The 22,760-nt window shown below is 37.4% G+C and overlaps 1 long non-coding RNA gene and 1 other non-coding gene across 3 annotated transcripts in view; both read left to right on the plus strand.

Annotated features, from left to right (window-relative positions):
• LOC145529497 (uncharacterized) overlaps positions 1-22,760 on the plus strand; it is a 112,830-nt gene that overhangs the window by 36,095 nt on the left and 53,975 nt on the right. Inside the window, exon 5 of one of the 2 annotated variants that reach the window (XR_014071286.1) lies at positions 20,184-20,342. The exons of the other annotated variant lie outside the window; for it this stretch is intronic. This is a non-coding gene — a long non-coding RNA (uncharacterized LOC145529497). The remainder of the gene's footprint in view (positions 1-20,183; positions 20,343-22,760) is intronic. 2 annotated transcript variants of the gene reach the window in all.
• On the plus strand, positions 14,462-14,568 carry LOC145530636 (U6 spliceosomal RNA). Its single transcript, XR_014071952.1, has one exon. It is a non-coding gene; the product is annotated as a U6 spliceosomal RNA (small nuclear RNA).

The following is a 22,760-nucleotide window of genomic DNA, read 5'->3' on the forward strand; positions in this document are numbered from 1 at the left end:
ACACCAATACCCTGCTGGTGTCCAAGAATTCAGCTCAATTCTGAAGCTGTCTACCAGAGATAGAATCAGATTCCACAGAAAAAGGCTACTCCTTCCTAGTGGCTCAGTGATAAAGAATCTGCCTGCCAATGCAGGAGACACAGGTTTGATCCCTGGGTCAGGATGATCCACTGGAGAAGGGAATGGCTACCCACTCCAGTATTCTTGCCTTGAAAATTCCATGGACAGAGGAACCTGGCAAGCCACAGTCCATGGGATCGCGAAGAGTCAGACACACACACACCCATGCACACACACACGCACCCACAAGGTCATCCTCCTCTTCAGACATCAGCCACAGGTCCAGGTTGTTACCTCTGTTTCTTGCTATAAGTCAGAGGTTCCCACAACCTTGTTTTTGCATTCAATTAATTTTCTAGAATGGCTCATAGAACTCTGGAAAACCTATTTACTCTCTAGATTACTGAGTTTTTATTAAAAGATATTAAAGGATAGGAACCAGTAGCCAGATGAAGAGATTCACAGGGCGAGGTCTCAAACTAAGGAGAGTCTGTCCTCATGGAGCAGATGGTATTCAAAAGAGTTCTGTTCCCCAGTATGGAAGTTCTCCAAAAAGGGCCAAAAAACTGTCCTTTTGGGTTTTTATGGAGGCTTTGTTATGTAGTCATGATTGAACAAATCATAAGTCAATGCAATTTATTCATCCTCCAGCCCTTCAGGGAATCATGGGTGGGACTGAAAGTACCATCTTGTGCTTTTTCTAATCACATGGTTGATTCTCCTGCAACCAGGCCTCCACCTTTGGATGGGAAACTAAGGACAAGAGACCAACTATTATCCCATTGTTCTGATCACTGGGGAGATTTCAAAAATTTTCTAAGTTGTGAGCCAGGAACTGAGAATGAAGATTAAATATGTATTTTTCCTATAAATCACAATATCATAGTAATGAAACCTCATTGTGGTTTTAATTTGCACTTCCTTAATGGCTAATGATGTTGAACTTCTTTTCCTGTGTTTCTTTCCCATAAATATTTTCTCTTCTATGAACAGTTTGTTCTTTTCTTTTGCTCATTTTTTTGATTGGATTTTTTTTTTTTTACTGTTGAGTTTTGAGAGTTCTTTGTATATTCTAGATACTAGTTATTCATAGGATTTGTGTTTTGCAAATATTTTTTTTCCAGTTTTCAGCTTGTCTTTTTATCCTGTTAACAGGCACTTCCCCAGAGAAAAGGTTTCAATATTGATGAAGTCTAACATAAATTTTTCCTTTCAGGGATCACGCCTTGGTGTTCAGTTTAAGAATACTTTGCCTTAGACCTAGATCCTGAAGAGTTTAGCCTATGTTTTTTTTTCCCTAAAGTTTTATAATTTTATATTATACATTTAATATGGGGTCCCCTTTGAGTTAATTTTTGCATAACGTGTAAGATTTAGGTCGAGCTCTTTCTTTTCCTTCACCTACGGATGTCCAATTGTGCCAGCACCATTTGTTAAAAGGCTACCCTTCTTCCATTGAATCGCTTATGCATCTTTGTCAAAAATACGTTGAGAATATTTGCATGGGTCTATTTACAATTTCTCTATTATTTTATGTTGGTCTGTGTGTCTATCTCTCTGCCAATACCAAACTGCCTTGACTGTATAGCTATATTATAAGCTTATAATATAAACTATGTGGATAGAGTGATTCCTCTTATTTTATTCTTATTTTTCAAGACTGTATTAGTTATTCCAGCACCTGTGCTTTCCACGTCTAATACAAATTTTAGAACAAGTAAGTTTGCTTATGTCTAGAAAAACATAGACAAAATTCTCATGCTGAGATTTTGATAGGTGCGTTAAGCTTGCAAATCAGTTTGGAGTGAATGGACATCTATTATGTTGATTCTTTCAATCAATGAATATAGTCCATTGCTCCATTTAAATGTCTCCTTTTATGTTTGTCATGAGCATTTTAATTTTCAGGATACAGGTTGTATACATGTTGTATTAAGTTTTATTTAATTTGGAGCAACTGTATGAATGGGAATTTTTTATGCAGTTGCCCTGTTTCTGTCCAACCATTGTATATAAATGTGTGTTAAGTGGAGGAGGAAGATAGCTTGTCTTTTATTTTGTGGAATCCCAATCTGATGGAGAATACTGAGTCTCCCAGAATTCCTAGACTTTATGCTGCATTTCACAACTAGATAAAATTTTGGGGTTGTTATTTTTGAGAAGTGGGTGAATGTGTTCTACGTATGTGAAGAAAAGAGCACATGGTCTTGAGGACTGTGGCAGAAATCGTCTCCTAATATTCTGTTATTCCTTTTCACACGGTAATAGACTTTTTGGTTAATCATAAAACCATCCAATTTATGACTTCATTTTTCAGCCTCACTTATACCTGCATGCGGTCATGTGTTTAAGCTCTGGACAAGGGGATATGAGTGGATATTATTATGGAGTTATTGAGCTGTACCCTTAAAAGAGAAGAAGTGTAGCTATTGTGATTTGTCTTCCTCCCTTCCTGCTATCTGGATTGTGAATGTATGGTGAGCATTTTTTGATGTGAATGAAGGCAACACTCTTCATTCACATTAAGAAGACGTAAATGATTGTAGGGATATTAAGCAAACAAAATAGAAGGAGCTCATGTCCCTGAACTGTGAAGCTACTGTATCAGACAAAACTGTTTATCATCAGTTTGGGGTCTTTATACAGGATTGAAATTTGCATTCTAACCTATACTCTGTCAACCAAGAGATAAGCACGGTTAATATTTTAGGGTGGCACTGAGCAGTCAGTTCTCTGTGTCAGTATCATTATATGGCTGAGATTATATACTCTATTTTTATTTGTATTTCTTGCTTTTTCTAAATAATATGTTGTGACTATCATTATTTGTCAAAAGGTGCACATCTATGATTATAGTTTTAAATAATGACTAGTATTTCAGTATGTATCTACTATAATTTAATTAATCATTTTCTCAATTTTGGACAACTTTTGCTATGACAGCTAGTACTACAATAAGCAACATTTTATGTAAGTATTTGACCACATTTCTGCCCATTTCTCTTGAATGGATTATTAGAACTAGCTCTTACTTGAGCAAGAGAATAAGCCTCTTAAAATTGATAAATTGCTTCCAGAAAGTTGTACTAATTTATTTGCCCACAAACTTGTAGGAGAATATATGTTTTCCTGTCGCCTTACCAAGATAATTAACATTAAAAAATGGTTTTGCTATTCAGATATGTGAAAGTAAATCTTATTTTTATTTCAACTTGGACTTTTAAAATGACTAATTATGTGGAATCATTTTTCTCATTTCTTTTCCATAAATTGGCTATTTGTATTATTAAAAGATAAACTGAGGCACATTAGACTTTTAAAGAGTTTATTTGAGCAAACATCAACTTGGATAGGACAGTGCCAAACTGGATATGGTTTGAAGTGCTTCACCAGCAGGAGCTAAGGATGTGAAAACAAGCAAAGGAATTGTTTGATTGGCCATAGCTTAAGCAGTTACTTTTTTGGGAAAGCCTCCTTGGCTGTTTGTGATTGGTTGTGCTTGATTTTCAATCTCTTAACCTTGACACATTTACAGGAATCAGCTATGGCTTAGATTGGTTTCACTTTGTTTTACTAGGCTGCCACGGTACTAGAGCTACCTCAGTTAATGGCTTCCTTGTTTAATTACTTCAACAATATTTCTCATATTACTGTTGATTCTTAGATAATGTTTTCATTATTCTGTTTCCATTAATGCTTCACACATTGAGGATTCTCCTGTATAACTTTATGGCATGTATTTTCCTAATTTGTTCTATGTCTTTTAACCTTACTTTTGAGAAACTAAAATCTCAAAAAAGTAAAGATACACCTCAGAGATATTGTGGGTTTATTTCCAGACCACGGCAATGAAGCAAATACCACAATGAAGTGAGTCACATGAATTTTTTGGCTTCCCAGTACAAGTAAAAGTTATGTTAACACTATACTGTAGTTTATTAAATGTGCAGTAGCATTATGTCTAAAAATGCAATGTATATACCTTAAATAAAGTCCATAGGGTCCATGGGGTCGCAAAGAGTCGGACATGACTGAGCAACTGAACTGAATTGAACCTTAAATAAAGAGTACTTTATTACTAAAAATGCAAACTATCATCTGAAACTTCAGCAAGTTGTAACTTTTTTGCTGGTGGAGGGTCTGCCTTGATGTTGACAGCTGCTAACTGATCAGGGTGGTGACTGCTGAAGGCTGGGATGGCTGTGGCAATTTCTTAAAATAAGATGACAATCACATTTGCCATGTTGATTGACTCTTCCTTTCATGAATGATTTCTCGAGCATACAATGCTGTTTGATAGTATTTACCCACAATAAGACTTCATTCAAAATTGGAGTCAGGGCTATTGCTTTATTGACTAATTTTCTGTAATACTCGAAATTTTCTGCTGTCATTTTAACAGTTTTCACAGCATCTTTACCAGTACTTTTCATCTCAAGAAACCACTTTATTTGCTCCTTCCTAAGATGCAACTTCTCATCTGTGAAAGTTTTATCATGGGAATTATCATCATGGGAATTGCAGCAGCTCAGTCACGTCTTCAGGCTCTACTTCTAATTCTAGTTCTCTTGCTATTTCTACCACATCTGCAATTACCTCCTCCAGTGAAGTCCTGAATCCATTAAAGTTACCCATGAGGTTTGGAGTCAATTTCTTCCAATCTCCTGTGGCTGGTGTGATCTTCTATCCAGACCACTAATACTTTCTCCATATCAGCAATAAGACTGTTTCATTCATGTATTCACTGGAGTAGCACTTTTAATTTCCTTTGAGAACTTTTCCTTTGCATTTTCAACGTGGCTAACTGTTTGGCATGTGAGACCCAGCTTTGGCCTATTTCAGCTTTTGATATGCCTTCCTAATTAACTTTAAATATTTTCTAGCTTTTGATTTGAAGTGAGGGATAAGTGAGTCTTCCTTTCACTTGAACACTTGGAAGTCACTGTAGGTTATAATTATCCTAGTTTCAATATTGTTGTGTCTTAGGAAATAGGGAAGCCCAGGGAGAAGGAGGGAGATTGGGGAATGGCTGGTTGGTGGAACAGTCAGAACACGTTATAGATTAAGTTTGCTGTCTTATGTGGGTATGGCATCCCCAAATCATCACAAATCATCATAACAAATACAATAATGATGAAAAAGTTTGAAATATTGGGAGAATTACCAAACTGTGACATAGGAACTTGAAGTGAACAAGTGCTGTTTGAAAAATGACACTGATAGACGCCTGATGCAGGGTTGCCTCAAACCTTCAGTTTATAAAAGATGCGATATCGGTGAAATGCAATAAAAATGAAGGGCGATAAAACCAGGTTTGCCTGAATTTAAAACTTGTTGACATTTTCTAAGTTCTCATTAGTTTCTAAGTCCCATTAGTTTCATGGGAAACATTTCTTCCTTCAGAAATAAGATATTCTTTTACATTTTCTTGTATTTTTAAATTGCTTTATGGTTTGTAGATTTCTTAAAGCAACTGAAAATGTATTTCAGTGTATGGTGTGGGGAATCTAAATAGCTGTTTCTATATACATAGTTTTCTCAGTGACATAACTTGAATATTTCATTCGCTTTCCATTATTCTTGCTTGCTCCATCACATATTAAATTTTTACATATACAAAGGTTTATATGAATTATTTATGTTAATTCATCCATTTCTTCTGTAAGTTGTAACAGTATTTTTATTAGCTCCTTTGGCAGTCAGTTGTCTTAACTACCCAGCCACATCAATTGGCTCTTTTAAGTTATATTTGAAAAAATTTTAAATGTAAAAAAGCAAAAGAATAACATGAAAGTCACTCAGATTCTCACTACCCAGCATTATTGCTTAACATTTTTCATGTTTGTATTGATACAGTGTTATTTTAGTGATTTAAAAAAATTTTTTTGGCTTTTTAATATTTCATCAGAACTGGTAGGGTAAATTTCACATCACCTCTTTTTTCCCAAAAGTTTCTTACCTATTTTTCTTATTTATTCTTCAGATGAACTTTAAAATCATTTTATTAATTCTCTTAAAAATTCATTGAGAGTTTTTTTAGAATTTTGCTGAATCATAAAATAATTTACAAAGAATTGATATTCCCAAACAGAAGAACGAGGGCTTCCCTGGTGGCTCAGATTGTAAAGGGCCTGCCTGCAAGTGGGAGACCCAGGTTGGATCCCTGAGTTGGGAAGATGTCCTGGAGAAGGAAGTGGCAGCCCACTCCAGTGTTCTTGCCTGGAGAATTCCATGGATGGAGGAGCCTGGTGGGATATGGTACACGGGATCACAAAGAGTCGGACACAACTGAGCCACTAACACTTTCACCTTTTCATTTTCAACCAGAAGAAAAGCATATTCTCTTATGTTTTATATCATCTTTCATATTTCTCAAAAGATTCTTTGAATCTCACATGTTTTGAACTGGATTATTTCTGGTAATTAATGATTATTTAAAGTTTTGATATCTTTTTTCCCCTATTGTATCTTCAGATTGGTTATTTCTGGTGTACTTTTGCCTATATATCCTCACATTGCATTTGAGGAACTTAGTTTGGAATTGTTAGTTACCATACTCAAATTATACAGTGGGGTGGGAGAGCAAGATTCGTACCCACGTCTTTTTATTTAACGTACAGTTCTCTTTCCATTCTATCATATTCTGACATTTGGCAAAGACCTAAAAAATACTGGTAAGAGCTAGAGTACAAAACATTGTGTCGAGTACTGTGGAGGAGGAAGAAGATTGTGAGAACTGGCCTTTTCATTCAAGACACATTTTTTGAAAAACAAAAACCTACTGGAAGATACATGCTATTAATTAGAAAGCAATGCAAGAGAGCAGCACATTTGTTTTGCAATAGGGGTGGCTCAGTGGCCCTCTGTGAATTGAATGCCTGAAAAGCAACGTGAGCTTTTACCAGATTTCCTGTTTTGCCATTGCCCACTCAGCCCCATTTTTGGCTGCTGCGCTTTTAACTGCTTGTGCTTATTTTTGTTCTGGCTTCTAGCGCCTGTGGCTGTGTATTCACCAATGTTAAATGAACTGTCTGTATCCTCCAGCTGGTTGCACTGCTTTTTGAGAAATGTCTGTGGTTTTATTGCAACAAGTCCTAGTGAAACGTGGTCCAATTACATAAACTTATTGAATATTATATGAATAACATTGTCACTGCACTGATGGATGTCATGCTTCACTCCCAACTCAACAGACAGTAAATAGACGTTCCCCCAGACAGAAAAGCTTTCGCAGATGGCTACCTCTGTTCCTCAGCTGCCTGCTGCTCCCTCAGAAAGCTGCCTTGGCTCTACAGCCACAGCAAACTACAGGATAACCAGGATGCTGATGAAGAGTCAGCCTGGAACAGGGTGGAAAGGGAATCATTTATGACAGATTAAAACGTCTTTTCATCTATAGGTACAGGAAGGAGGTGGGAGTTAACATCAGGAGCAAAGTTCATCTGACAGCTTTATTATTTAAAAAAATACAACACTCCAATACTCCTGCCTGGAAAATTGTATGGACAGAAGGGCCTGGTGGGATGTAGTCCATGGTGGTCACATAACTGAGCATGCACTCATGAAGGGGGTAGAGGGAGAGGGGTTGGTAGCGATAAACAGAGGTAGAACTAAAAAAAAAGCAAATACCCTAGAGCTTATATAAACAAGAGTTGTTCTCTCAAAAATATTCAATCATCTCATTAGCACTGAATGACTTTCTAACTTTTCTTAAGAGATTTCTTTCAGAATACTGTATTTCACATATTTCCAGTGAAATCTCATCTTATTCCTTTTTATGGTGACTTTGATTTCTCGAAATAGCCAAAATTCACTGGAAATTAAATCTACTGGGCAAAATTGGTAAATAGAATACAGTTCGGTCACTCAGTCATGTCTGACTCTTTGCGACCCCATGGACTGCAGCACTCCAGGCTACCCTGCCCGTCACCAACTCCTGGATCTTACTCATACTCATGTCCATTGAGTTGGTGATTCCATCCAACCATCTCATCCTCTGTCATCCCCTTCTCCTCCTGCCTTCAATCTTTTCCAGCATCAGGGTCTTTTCCAATGAGTCCACTTTTCTCATCAGGTGGCCAAAGGATTGGAGTTTCAGCTTCAGCATCAGTCCTTCCAATGAATATTCAGGACTGATTTCTTTTAGGATGGACTGTTTGGATCTCCTTGAATAAACAGAATAAATACTTGGACTTTTGATGATGACTGAAATGTGACCCAGATGGGACAAAACAATTTTTTATTTGAATTTTGAACTGGTCTTAATGACCATGGAGTTAACAATAATGGCAGCCTCATTGGTTTATAAAAATTTATAGGTTATAATTCCTGAAGTTGCTTTCTTTTTTAAGGTCAAAAGTCATCTGTAGGAATACATTCTAAGTTGCCAAGTTATATTATCTGTATACCTCTTTCATGTCTTGTCAGAAAATTGTGGGATTAACCAGAGTCTCCCTCTGCTGCCAAATTCAGACTGCTTCTCGCTTAGTTTGTTTCCTGTCCAGGGGCCTGGTAAAACCCATTCATATCATGGTCTAACTCAGTCTCTGATGAAAGAGACAATTTCTGAGTATTAGAATGATTGATTGATTACTTGTTGAGCCCTTTGGCCATTTTGGGCTCTTCTGGTGGCTCAGCTGGCAAAGAATCCGCCTGCAATGCCAATGTAGGAGACCTGGGTTCAATCCCTGGGTTGGGAAGATCCCCTGGAGAAGGGAGAGACTACCCACTCCAGTATTCTGACCTGGAGAATTCTGTGAACTGTACAGTCCACGGAGTCGCAAAGAGTCGGACATGACTGAATGACTTTCACTTTGGCCATTTAGTGGTTTTCTTTTTCTGGAAAATTGCAGCCATTTTATTTCTTGCTTTGCCATAGTTTGATAAAACCCAAATTTACATTTATTATTTATTTATTTCTATAAAGAACTTAGAGAGACCTTTTAAAGTGACTTGAAGAAAACATTAAAGGGTTTACTCAGCTCAGCTAAAGCAAAAAGCAATCTGGGTGCTTAGATTATGAAATTCAGTTATCCAGTGATAACTGTGGACTAAAAAGATGAACAACGTGAGAGTTGCGAGTTTTTAAGCTTTATTTGGGGCAAATTTTATTTGCATCCCTGGAGACAGCACCTCAGGTGGCTCTGAGAGACTGCTCCAAAGAGACAGTTGGGGAAGGTCAATATATAAGATTTTGGTGAAGGGGGAGTTCAGTGCAATCAAGCACTTACTTTGCAAAAGATTTTCTGCTAGTCACAAGGAGCTGATGTCACCATGAAGGGATTTAATGCTTTTCTAAAATTTGAAGAGATGTGAAGATTGGAATCATGAAATCAGTTCTTGAACATATTTAAGTATCTAAAAGACCTGTTCCACCAGATTCCCTGGAGCACAGAGTGCCTCACTCTCCAACCTGAATTCCCTTCTGGCAGTGTTGAAGGTCAGTAGCTGCAGCAGCACACACATAGAGGCACATAGCAAATGCCTTTTTTTCAACTCCATGTTATGAATTAGGAAACCAAAGCTTCGTGCTCAGGATTTCAAGTAATAAGTAGTAGAACTCAGCTTTAAAGTTATGTCTTTCTAACCACAAAGCCCATTTTATTCTTCTATGCCTACTTGATTTGTACCCTGTCGAGGGCTGTAAGAGATATGTTGACCATTATGGTGGGCTTTTTTTGTTTGTTTTTTTACTTTTCGGCTATGCCTAGAGGCATGTGGATCTTAGTTCTCCAACCAGCGATGGAACCCGCGCCCCCTGCTTTGAACCCAGAGTATTAACCACTGGACTACTAGGGAAGTCCCTCCAAGTGTAGTGATATGAAACATGAAACACAAAAATAATCTAGGTTTGGGCCCCCAAAAAGCAAATTAATGAAGAGAGACATCATTGGCCTGCTGCATACAATAGCCCATGAAGTGAGTTTATTAAAGAATAAACACATTTCACAGTCATCGTTTTGCGTAATCCAAAATATGTGAGGGAGGTTATCTTTACACAGCATTACAGCCTTTGATGTTCCTGTTCACTGTGCCATTATGACTTTCTGATGCAACGTTTACTGTAGAGTCTGTCTCCCTTTGAGGGTTTTCTTTCAGATCAAGAAAAAATAAGATGGAGTAGCATGGATGATTTTGGTATGTGCATTGCGCCTTCTCTGAGGCAGAAATGTTTGCTTTTCTGCAGTAAGGTCACCGGGAGACTAGCTCTGCACGTAGAATTTCAAATATAGCCTTTGTACTCCATTTCTCTTGGTTAATTTACATATTGTTGCTGTATCACCTGTTAGTGTTGCAGAGAACAGATATTCAAGTAGAGTAGGAAGTTTATGGTTGCCCGATGACAGGAGCTATTTATAGTAGACGGAAAACTAGATCAAAGTTATAAGGCTTGCTTCTAGAATTCTTGTCCGCTCTCTCACTTAAACCGATTTTGAAAATATCAAGAGAAGTCCTTTCCTTTGCATCATCTTTCATGAAAATATTGTTTGTCTGCTTCCTTTCCTTTCCACTTTTTTAAAGCTTATTATTTGCCACACTTGATTGTTAAATTGCTTATTTGATCACCCATGCCCCCGTTAGATCATAAGCTCTCTCTGTCTTGTTCAAAACTGCACGCTCAGCACAGAGTCAAGCACTTGATACTCATGAACTATTTGTAGAATAAGTGCATGTTTATTTATTTATTTATTTATTTTTAAAAATTGTTTTTAATTGGAGGATAATTGCTTTACAATGTTGTGTTGATTTCTGCTGCATATCACATCTATCAGCTGAAAGTTAAAGTGTTAGTCGCTCAGTCGTGTCCAACTCTTTTGCCACCACATGGAAGATAGCCTGCTAGTCTGTCCATAGAATTCTCCAGGCAAGAATACTGGAGTGAGTTGCTGTTTCCTTCTCCAGGGGATCTTCCTGACCCAGGGATTGAACCCGAGTCTCCTGCATTGCAGGCAGATTCTTTACTGTTGTGCCAATTGAGTGATCGACTTCCTTTTTTTTTTTAACTGGATCACTAATACTTTCCCCTCAGTATTCAACCAGATCATTTTGAATAGTGGTATCTTTTTTTTTTTGCAATACAACAATTTGATACGTAAATACATTTTGTGAAGAATATATAAAAAGACTAAGATAAGCTAAGAAATTGGACAGGAAATGTGTTCTCATGAATGCAAACAGTTATCAGCACCCTTTTCCCGCTATGGTTTCAGAGAGATTGACTCTTCTGCTTGGACTACCCCCTGCAGCTGCTTGCCCATGGGCACTCTAGAAGCACCCAAAATTGTGCAGTTGCTAAGTTTGCTGAGAAGTTGTTGCCCAAGGAAGACTGAGGGGCAGTTCTGACTTCGGCTGCAGGGCAGCTAGAATTTATACAGATTTTAGCATTGTAATCTAGATGCTGCTCACAACTTTAGAAAGACACAAGTTTAAGAGAAGGGGCCAATCAATACAAAGGATAAACCTACTACTCTTTTTTAAATTAGAAAAATACAGGTCATACTGAAGATAATGTAGATTCTTAGCAATCCATCTTTATCAGTTTTTATTTAACTTTCCTTTCATATATTTCCATCTTTATTTCAAGTCTCTCTCTCCTTTTTTTTTTTTGATAGAAAAGGAAAGAATGCAGAAAACATAGAAAAATTTGTTACTTTTAAAATTTTTTCTCTGAAATAAGACGAAGTATCTATCTACTTACAGTAAAAGATTGATATAGATGAGTTAGTCTAAGATGCTTGCGTGCTCAGTTGCTCAATAGTGTTGGACTCTTTGCAACCCTGTGGACCGTAGCCAACTCCTCTGTCCATAGGACTTCGTAGTCAAGAGTACTGGAGTGGGTTGCCATTTCCTCTTCCAGTAGCCTAAGATAAGTCAGGTGTATTCCTCAATATGAATATTATAATATAAGCCCATTTAATTCTATTTGACAAATATTTGTTGGGTTTCTTCATGGGTAATGAAACATGGTCCATGTAAATATACTCAGCATTTAAGTAAAACTGAAAATGAGACCAATTGTTCAAACCATATGTAGAAAAAATGAACATACAAAACATGTAGACAATGTTTGTTAAAAATTCTAGGTAGAAAACTGAGAGCTTTTTATGGGATCTTCCTTTATTTTTACTTAAAAAATTCTCCCATTTAGTGCCTGTAATTCTATTTTTCTTCCAAAGCTTGCTGGCCGAATACATGAGCTGCCAACCCTGCGGACCTGAGATACTTGGAAAGTACCTAGAATGTTAAAATTTCACATAGTTTGGATCTTCCATTTCCTTAGGCAAATGATTTTTCTTGTGTTGCCAATTCTACTGGTGATTCTACAAAAATTTGAAAAAGAAATCTTCAGATTTTTTTTTAAATCAACTTACAAAACAAAAACCATTGTGCCCAGTGTATTAGAATAGTAGCTTTCTTAAAATTTTTTGGGAAAGTTAAGTGATAATAAAAAAAAGTGATAGGAAATACTTACTTTTGTTCACTTGAAGGACAAAAACAAAACAATAATAACAAACATTCACTATTCTGAGAAAGTAAAAGGACATTACCATTCTTGATATTAACAAGAAGAGCTTGTTAATATCATGTGGCATTCATAATCTCCAGTTATTTGATATATTTGAGAGATAAAAGAGCCAAAGACTGAAAAGTTGGAAAGTAGTAACTTTGTACAGATGCATATAACCATCATGAAGTTTGGAGGACACACAGTTAGTCAGACTCAGTTGACTGAGCTTTAAGACTGTCTCCTTCTTTGCCTATCATTGCTGGGTTCACCAAAATCTGATCAAACAGAAATAGTCTTGTGAGTACATGGTTAGCCCAAGCTAGGTAGAATGCCTAGGAACATAGTGGGCAAAGAATGAATGTGTTCATACAGTAATGCCTGTGTGGCTGAATTGAGAACAAGTTTGGTTAGATGAGAATGGTTGTAATAAAAAAATGAAAGAGCAATGCTTGCTTAATCTAAGTTAAAGGGTAGAGGGAGCTGCTACTTATATATTGTGATTTGAAGTCTGCTGAATTTTTGTTCAGGGCCGTTAGTTGGAACTTCTTTCAGATTACACTACTGAAACAGCCTGAGGCATTGGAATACAGGACTGTTAAGTTTTAATGTTATGACTGAGATCTGAATTAGAGGGTGCCACTGGACAAGACAGGCCTGAATGAAGTATTTCTGTGCCAAAGACAATTGGCAGCATATAAGCACAGGGGCCTAACAGATAGACTTCCAAAAGAACAGGGGGTGCTGCAAGAGATTCTGGGGACAAGAGGGGGAGCTGCCTTATTTTAATAGTTCTAACTCGAACAAGAAATTTTAATTCTGCACTGTAGACTCTGCAAATGCTTTAGAACTCATACTGGTTTCAGCACACATATGATACGCCTTTTTGACACAACAGCAACATTTTAGTTTGTCTTCTATTTTCCTTTAAAAAATTGGTTGCCAGACAAATATCATGTCATGGCATTTATATATGGAATCTAAAAACATAATACAAATGAACTTATTTACAGAACAGAAATAGAGTCACTGACATGAAAAACAAATTTGAGATTATCAAAGAGGAAAGGGAGTAGAGGATAAACTAGAAATTTGGGATTATAGATACACACTACTGTGTATAAAATAGATAAGTAACAAGGACCTACCGTTTAGCACAGGGAACTATATTCAATATCTTGTAATAAACAATAATGGGAAGGAATCTAAAATACATATTTGTATGTGTGTGTATATATATACACATATACATACATACATATATATATATATATATAACTGAATCACCTTGTTGTACATCTAAAACATTGTAAGTCAGTAATACTTTAAAAAAATTTGCTTGCCATTTTCAATAACATGAATGGATCTCATGGGCATTATGCTAAGTGAAATAAGTCAGAGAAAGACAAATACTGTCTGCATGATGTCTTATATGTGGAATGTGGAATCTAAATATATAAATACACAATAAAAATGTAAATATATATTCTATATAAATATATATTATTATATTTCACATGTAAAAACTCAATGTATAGTTTTCTTTATATATATGAAACCACACTCATAGACACAGACTCCAGATTGGTGTTTGCCTGAGGTGGGGGATAGTGCGTGGGAGATATGGGTGAATTACTTTTAGTTTTGTTTTTAGCTTAAATACATTAAACTTATTTTTAAAATAAAACAAAAAAAAATAAAACATGAATCAAAAGGTGGTCATGGCTTCATATTTTATCATAGGCTAAAACCAATTTATTCTTTTTAAATAGCATCTTGAAAATATATCCAGATGGTTTTAGCAAATGTATATTGACCTTTATAAAATTGTTTTGGTACCGAGATTGATTTCTTTTTTAATCACACATTTCTTCTCCACTTTAAGACCTACTGATTGTGCTCGCTTTGGCAGCACACGTACTAAAATTGGAATGATACAGACACGATTAGCGTGGCCCCTGTGCAAAGATGACATGCAAATCCATGAACCATTCCATATTTAAAAAAAAAATTCCTGCTGGCTTTAGAGTTCTGAGTAGCACTAGTCCTGCGAGGCCCCTTTCTGCTAGCTCTGTTCCTAACCATCTTGTCTTGTACAGGAGACTTTTGGAACATGTAAACAAATGATGACGTACAAACAGATTTCTCTGTCTCTCTTCTTTTTCAATCTCTCTTTCTCTCTCACCTTAGCTCCTAACCAATAGATCCAATGCTGGGTGTAAGTAGTTACACAAGAAATGTTCATTTTTTAATCTTTTCTAGTAAATCATTTCTAACGTAGAAGTAGACAGTGTATTTCCTTCCCACTAAACTAGTCCTATCCCTGGAAACTCATTCTGTCGCTTACATGCTAAACAATCATTGATGGAACATCTACAATGCAGTAAGCATTGTGCTAGAGCTAGGCGGTACAGACATGAACAATCCTCTGTACTCATGGAACTCGTAGTCAATGAGGGATATGGACAGGAAACTGGAAATCCTAATTCAGTGTAGTAAATATATGCCTGTGCCTGCACAGTGCGCTTTATGAACACAGGAAAGAGCCGTGTAACTTAGCAGAAGGAGGGAGGGGATTAGAAAAGAGGAGGTCATGATTCAGCTGAATTTTTAAAGGATGAGTGAGATTTAGTTATGGTGGAAAAAACTGGACAAGATGTTTTAGATCAATAGTAGAACGTCAGCAAACGAATGATGGCAATGGGGAGGGTCACTTTTAAGGCTGAAGCATTGGCAGAGCATGGGGATTGGGGAAGATCAGAAAGAAGCCATCAGCTTGCTTTTCATGTCAAATGTTCATTGCAGCACTACTTATAACAGAGAGGACGTGGAAGCAACTTAGATGGCCATTGACAAATGAATGGATAAGGAAGTTGTGGTACATATACACAATGGAATATTACTCAGCTACAGAAAAGAACACATCTGAATCAGTTCTCAGGAGGTGGATGAACCTAGATCCTATTACACAGTGAAGTAAGTCAGAAAGAGAGAGACAAATACCATATATTAACGCATATATACAGAATCTAGAAACATGGTACTGACGATCCTATGTGTAGGGCGGCAAAGGAGACACAGACATAAAGAACAGACTTTTGGACTCAGTGGGAGAAGGAGAGGGTGGATGACTTGAGGGGCTAGCATTGAAACATATCCATGACCATATGTAAAACAGATAGCCAGTGGGAGTTTGATATATGAAGCAGGGTACATAAAGCAGGTGCTCTGTGACAACCTGGAGGGATAGGGTGGGGAGGGAGGTGGGAAGGGGTTTCAGGATGGAGGGGATACATATATACCTATGGCCAATTCCTATGGATGCATGGCAAAAACCATCACAGTGTTGCATTTATCCTCTAATTTAAATAAATAAAAAGATGCAATAAACACTGGTTGATTTGTTGAATGAAAAAAAAAAAAAGAGTGAAGACTTTAATCCAAAAGCTGGAGGGACTTTAACCCAAACTATTGGACACTGAAGCATTTTAAAGTGAGTGAGTGGAGAGAGGTACTTGCATTTTAGAAAGTCACTCTGGTAAGGTGGAGGAGTGTGTTTGGGTTGGGGTGAGAGGAAGCTCTTCCTTTGAGAAGACTGGTCAGGAGACGTGTAGTAACCCAGCTGAGATGGGAACCATTTTTAAGCCCAGACATTAACCATGCATTGTCAATTTTATTAGATGTAAGAGAAAGATGTAAGAGTTACGCAGGAGAAGGATTCTTTCATGCTTGGAGGCTGATGATACCGTGAGGAGAGAATCTAAGAGATGCTAAAGCCAAGCATCATTTCTAGGTTTCTGGTTTGGGTAACTGGTGGTGATCTTTACTAATATTAGCACATGGAAGAAGAAGATTTGGGGGTACAGTGATAAATACTCTGAATTTGAATGTCTGTGGAGTAAAACTGGAGATATCCAGGAGGCAATGTATGTGGAGCTCAGAAGAGTCATGTGAGATGGACAGAGATAGGAACCTCCTCGGAGAGGAGCTTATGCACAGCCCTGAGTGTGGTTGAGACACTCAGAAAGAGCAGAGGAAACTCAAGGTTAGTAACAACACGGATATGGACATTATGTTACCTGTTATGTGATAATGCCCTGGTGGCTTCCCTGGTGGCTCAGATAGGAAAGAATCTGCCTGCAATGTGGGAGACCTGGGTTCGATCCCTGGGTTGGGAAGTTCCCCTGGAGCAGGGCATGGCAACCCACTTCAGTATTCTTGCCTGGAGAATCCCATGGACAGAGGAGTCTGGCGGGCTACAGTCCATGGGGTCACAAAGAGTTGGATACAACTGAGCGAATAAGCATAGCATAACATATGTGATAACTGACTAGAAATGGAGCCCGAGTAGCTAGTTGAATATTTTAGTCCCTGAGAATAATGAAGAAATTTCAAACTGTTATTTAAATTAACTCTCTTCTTGTTTACCATGCCTATGTTCCTTTACTCTGCTTTGTGTTATTCTTTGCAATGTTGTGACCAGCTGATCTGTACTTTCCTGGTTATATTATTATATTAATATATATACGGTTATATTATATATAACATATTTAATATATAATTATATATTTAATATATAATACTTATATATATTTGATATATATATATGATTATATTATCCAGTACACATATTACTGTATTAACTAGGTAGTTTCCCTTTACTCTTAACCAACACCTACTTTGAAAATTCAGGGTTTTTTTATTATTATTTTTCTCGTTTTATTTCCATCATCTGATGTGTATTTTTTTCTACCCCTAATTAAAATGTGAGTGTTTCACTTATGTCGCTTCAGTCATGTCCAACTCTGTGTGACCCCATAGACTGCAGCCTGCCAGGCTCCTCTGTCTGTGGGATTCTCCAGGCAAGAATACTGGAGTGGGTTGCCATGCCCTCCTCCAGGGGATCTTCCTGACCCGGGGATCCAACTAGCATCCCTCATGTCTATCTGCGTTAGCAGGCAGGTGCTTTAACTAGCACCACCTGGGAAGCCCATCACTTGTACCCAGCCCACAAATTGAATATATGGATACAAAGGGGCATGAACTTCCCCTTCAAGACCACCTTCATAAGAGCAACATATGTCTGCTTTCTTTCTTAGATGAAAATGATCCCCGTGTGAGCCCCCATTAGGAAGACAAGGGCTTTGATGAATTTTCCTAGTTGTAATGGTGCGTACGCACAGTCCTCTGTAAACTTGCCTTGTTTTCTCTTTGGACCAAAGGTGGTCATCTCAGGGCTGACAGCTGAGTGCACGGAGCTTCAGGCAGCATCAAGACGATAGTGTATGCTCAGCCTCACCCCTCTGGTTTTTGGGCCTCTAGATTATGCTGGGTGGCTCTCTTCCATCCTTGGCTACATTACCACTTCTTACTGTTGTCCTTTTATTCTAAAAGGACTCCAAGTCAACTCAGCATAATTGGAAGAGCATCTACTGTATATAAGACACTGTGCTAAGTGCTAGAGATAATATCCAGAAAGAGTTGCTGTCTCTGTTTTAGAGGGGCTTATAATTTCATGAAACATAGATATTTGCATAAATGATGAAAGAGTCAGCATTTTAAGTCTTTTCTTTCTTTGCCTTTTTGTTGGATTCTTGAAGTGAAGTGAAGTCACTCAGTCATGTCCGACTCTTTGCGACCCCATGGACTGTAACCTACCAGGCTCCTCCATCCGTCCACGGGATTTTCCAGGCAAGAGTACTGGAGTGGGTTGCCATTTCCTTCTCCAGGGGGATCTTCCCGACACAGGGATCGAACCCAGGTCTCCCGCATTGTAGGCAGAGCTTTTACTGTCTGAGCCACCAGGGGAGTCCTTACTGAGGACCTATTCAGTTTCACCAGGGGAGAGAACTAGTCCATTTCACAGTTTTGTTGGGTGCGGTGGTAGTGGGGGGACATTTCCTGGTAACCCTTTCTAAAATAGCAGCCTCCCACCCAGACACACTCTGTCTCCTTTCCCTGCTAAAGGTCTCTTTTTAGTGTTTATCATTATTTAACATGGTATATGTGTGTAGCTGCTCTGTCCTATCCAACTCTGTGCGACCACATGGACTATAGCCCACCAGGCTCCTCTGTCCATGGAATTTCCCAGGCAAGAATACTGGAGTGGGTTGGCATTTCCTCCCCAGGGGATTTTCCCAACCCTGGGATTGAATGTGTCTCCTTTGTCTCCTGCATTGGCAGGTGGATTGGATTCTTTATCACTGAGCCACCTGGAAAGTCCATTAACGCTGTCTATATTTTACTTGTTTTTCTTATGTGTTATCTGTCTTCTATGCCATGAAGACAGGGATTTTCACCAGCTTTATTCATTGCTGAATCCCTAGTGCCTTGGCAAATATTTGTTGAATGACTGAATGAATAAATAAGTGCATGCACTTATTCTTTCAACAAATACCTAATGTGTGCCATGCACTTGGAAGGAAATGACAAATGAAACTGCCATGATCCTGCCCTCATGTAGTTTACATTTGGTGAGAGGATTGACATTAATTAAATAGTCACACACATATGCAATTATAAAACTAATCCATATATCCTACCCTCATAAGTGATCAAGAAATACTAACATCAAATTTTACGCTATAAATCCTCAATTTTCTAAATATTTTTATCTGCAAAGTAGAGAGATTTATCATAGACATATTGGTAAAGAGAGTAAAATGGAACATTTCCTGGCAAATAGACATGTTTAAGAGTTAACATAACACTATAATGTCCTCTTCCAGTCCGTCTAGTATTTGGAAAATTAATTTGACAAAGGAAATTAACATCTTATACATATAATGTCATTTTCTTACCTATTTAGCATATTTATCCAGTGGGATACCACTCAGATGAAAGTGCTTTAAATGTGTGTGACTGCAATTATATTCTGGATTAATTCGTTTTCAGAAGAGCTTCTTGTTTCGACAAATGAAGTTTGGAAACTTTTAGTGCTGTAGCCAAGATATCAGATTTTTCAACTCTAGTTGTGGAATATTCTTAACCCACTGAGTTTTATTGACTGTTAAAATAAAATACAACCCAATCTGAATTTTCAGTTTCAAAATATGCATGTTTTGTTCATGAAGTCCTTTTGAAGTTTTAGCTTGTTATTTTAAAGGTTAATATCACTTCTTTGACTTGAGATAGAAGTCTTGAGAGCAGATATAATAACACTGGTTTTTGTGGGTTATTTAAGAAGGATGTTAATCAGAAACTGCTCAAGTTCCTCTTAAGTTAACTTACGAAGGCATATAAATTATATTTGTTTGAAATTTCATCCATGATTCACCTCAAGAGTGTAATGCTACTTCTTGTAGTTCAATTCCTGTAAGAAGCAATCTGTGAAATAGTTGGTAAATAAAGTTGTCCTATTTACTAACAGCCATAACTAAAGTATCACTGTCTGCTGCCCCTCCTCCCCTCAAATTTTAGGATCACAGAATTAACTAGCGCATTTAAAAAAAAAAATCCAAAAATCTACCAGCTGCAGTCTTTCAAAGTCTGGTATCATTTTGTTAGCACAATGCCTGCCTACGTGAGCAAAAACATGGGAACTGCAGCCCAACGCAGTTGACAAGATTTTTTATTTTCATGATTACTTCTCTGCTTTTTTTTTTTATTTTGCCTGCAGGCAAAGGTTGGCATACATGTCAAGAGAATGTTCTCCAGCTGGGGCCTGCAGTACAGAGAATTGTATATACCAGGGGGCTCCTGGGATTCTAGGCAGATTATTATGGTAATATTGGAGGCTGTTGTCCTCTCTTCCCACAGCTGGGCCGCCTCTCTCATTGTAAGTATTGAAGCAATATGTTTTGCAAATTATACGTTGGGAACAACAGGGACCCAGTAAAGTGAGGAAAAAGAGAAACATTGCAAAATGTTGCCTTTAATATTATATTTTTTCTTGTTCATCAAGCAAAATAAATGAAAGCTTTAATTTTTTTTAATTAAATGAGGATCGTATATGGAAAAAACAGAGCTCTGAGAGGAAACTTAATATTGATTTTATTGAGTGAGAGTTTTAAGAAAATATCATTGTGGAGAAATTAGACAGTAGCCTGATTCAAGAGAAACATGGTAAGATGACATAATAGCCTTTATTATGGATTTCAGAAATCCTTTTGAGTCCAATGAAGCTGGGCTAGCAAAAACTGCACAGAAAATATCATTTTAATTAGTGCTAATGTGATCTCGTCATGGTCCAGCTGTTTCACGCAGAGGAAAATGCGTGTTACTTTATTAGTAATGCATCTTAGAAAAAAATGTCACTTCTGATTTTAAGCGTTTGTTATTAAAGTACATTTTAATACGTTAGTAGAGCAACATGATTGATTTGGCGAAATGAGGCATTAGTGAAATTCAGGCAAAAGGGCTTAAAAGCCTTCTTAATTGAGGAAGAAATGTTTTCCTTCTGTCTGGCCTTCCTTTCTGGAAACATTAATAACAAAACAAGAGTCATCTCTCTATGGTGGATTTTGAAGACATACCATGTAAGAGAGAGTCAAAATGTCAATAATTCACAAATGAGCACTTTTTCCCTTCTGGAGCACAAAGTTACCCCTCAATTTAAAGTTGTAGGCTAATTTTAACAAATGCTCTGCTGATCTAGTTTTCAATAATGAATTTAAATTTATTCATCAGCAAACATTTTCACATCTCTCTCGATAGAGAATGCTCAACTTATTCTTTTGGGTCCAGCTTTCATTATTCCAGCAAGTCTTAACCCAACTCCTTCATCCAGACATCGAATTCTGCATCCTTTGAAAAGAGAAGAATCCCCTGATTTAAAAACTTAGGAGTATGGCTCAAATCTTTCCCTTAAATTCTTATTTGGTTGAGCAAGACTGAGCCTTCTCACAGAAGACAATAATATTAAACACAGTATTTTTATTTGTAATATGTCTTCTATTTCTTTGCCATAGACCTGTAAAACAGTTCACTATGTACAATCTTGTGCCACACTAGTATATTTATCCAACCTTTTTATTTGATATCATGCCAATATATTCTAGTTTGCTATTGATAGGGGTGTTCAGATATAATTTACTGCTCTCAGCTAGAAATTCATTTAGGAGGAATTGAGTAAATCAAAGGCTGGTAGGAAGTGATGATCAACATAAATGCCAGCCTCTATGATCTTTACTGAATTACAGCTATCATTTGGAAGTGGTAGTTGAGGGAGGGAAAAGCCAGCAATTCTCTATTGTTTTTTTACTGCTGTTTCTCATTTTTCTAATCACTGTCTCAGGATTTAGTCAAAAAAGAACACAAATAGTAAACTTGATTGATGCTACTAGGGAACTTATTTGTCTGTGGCAAGCCTTCACTGCTTCATGCAAGAGACTGCAGTTTTAGCATCCTTTTAATTCTTCTTGTTATATGGACTTAAGCATGTTGATTTCTTTGAAAGTCCCAGATACCGAACCAGAAGTAACTTTTGATTTTATAAAATAGGCTCTTTTTTCAGTGATTTTTTTCTTGGTAGACGAGAGCCTTTGTAGGCAAAACAATTTTATATTAAGTCTGTTTAAGGGTTAAGCAACCAATTCTTTTGAATGGCAGCCCGACACATGTAAACACACACATGTTATTTTTCTACATATAATATCCCACTGTCGTGAATGGTGGTAACAGGGCTCTCTTGTGTTCTTGCTGGAGAGAGAATGTGGGAACCATAAAACCCTGAAAAAGGAACAGGGGTATGTTTCTCCACTTCTTTGGTCATGACAATTTTTATACTGTGTGCTTCATTCACAGTGAGTGGGTGAAATGTTATTTCACATCAGATATATTCTCATTTTTACTTGGAAGTTTTGGTTATATAGAAGCGTGATTTTGGGGGTGATATTTTTTGTGTATTAAAAATACAAGTGTCTGTCTGCTTGCCAGCACGACTAGCCTTTACCTGTTGAAAGCCAAGCTGAAGAAAATATTAAAAACCCAACAATTGCTGTTCAGTCACTCAGTCGTGTCTGACTCTGAGACCCAATGGACTGCAGCATGCCAGGCTTCCCTATCCTTCGCTATCTCCCACAGTTTGCTCAAACTCATGTCCATTGAGTCGGTGATGCCATCCAACCATCTCATCCTCTGTCATCCCCTTCTTTTCCTGCCCTCAATCTTCCCCAGCATCAGGATTTTTCCGAGTCAGATCTTCCCATCAGGTGGCCAAAGTATTGGAGCTTCAGCTTCAGCATCAGTCCTCATG

The sequence above is a fragment of the Giraffa tippelskirchi genome, chromosome 12 (assembly GCF_054371585.1).
Source record: "Giraffa tippelskirchi isolate mGirTip1 chromosome 12, T2T-mGirTip1v1.2.pri, whole genome shotgun sequence".
NCBI lineage: Eukaryota > Metazoa > Chordata > Mammalia > Artiodactyla > Giraffidae > Giraffa > Giraffa tippelskirchi.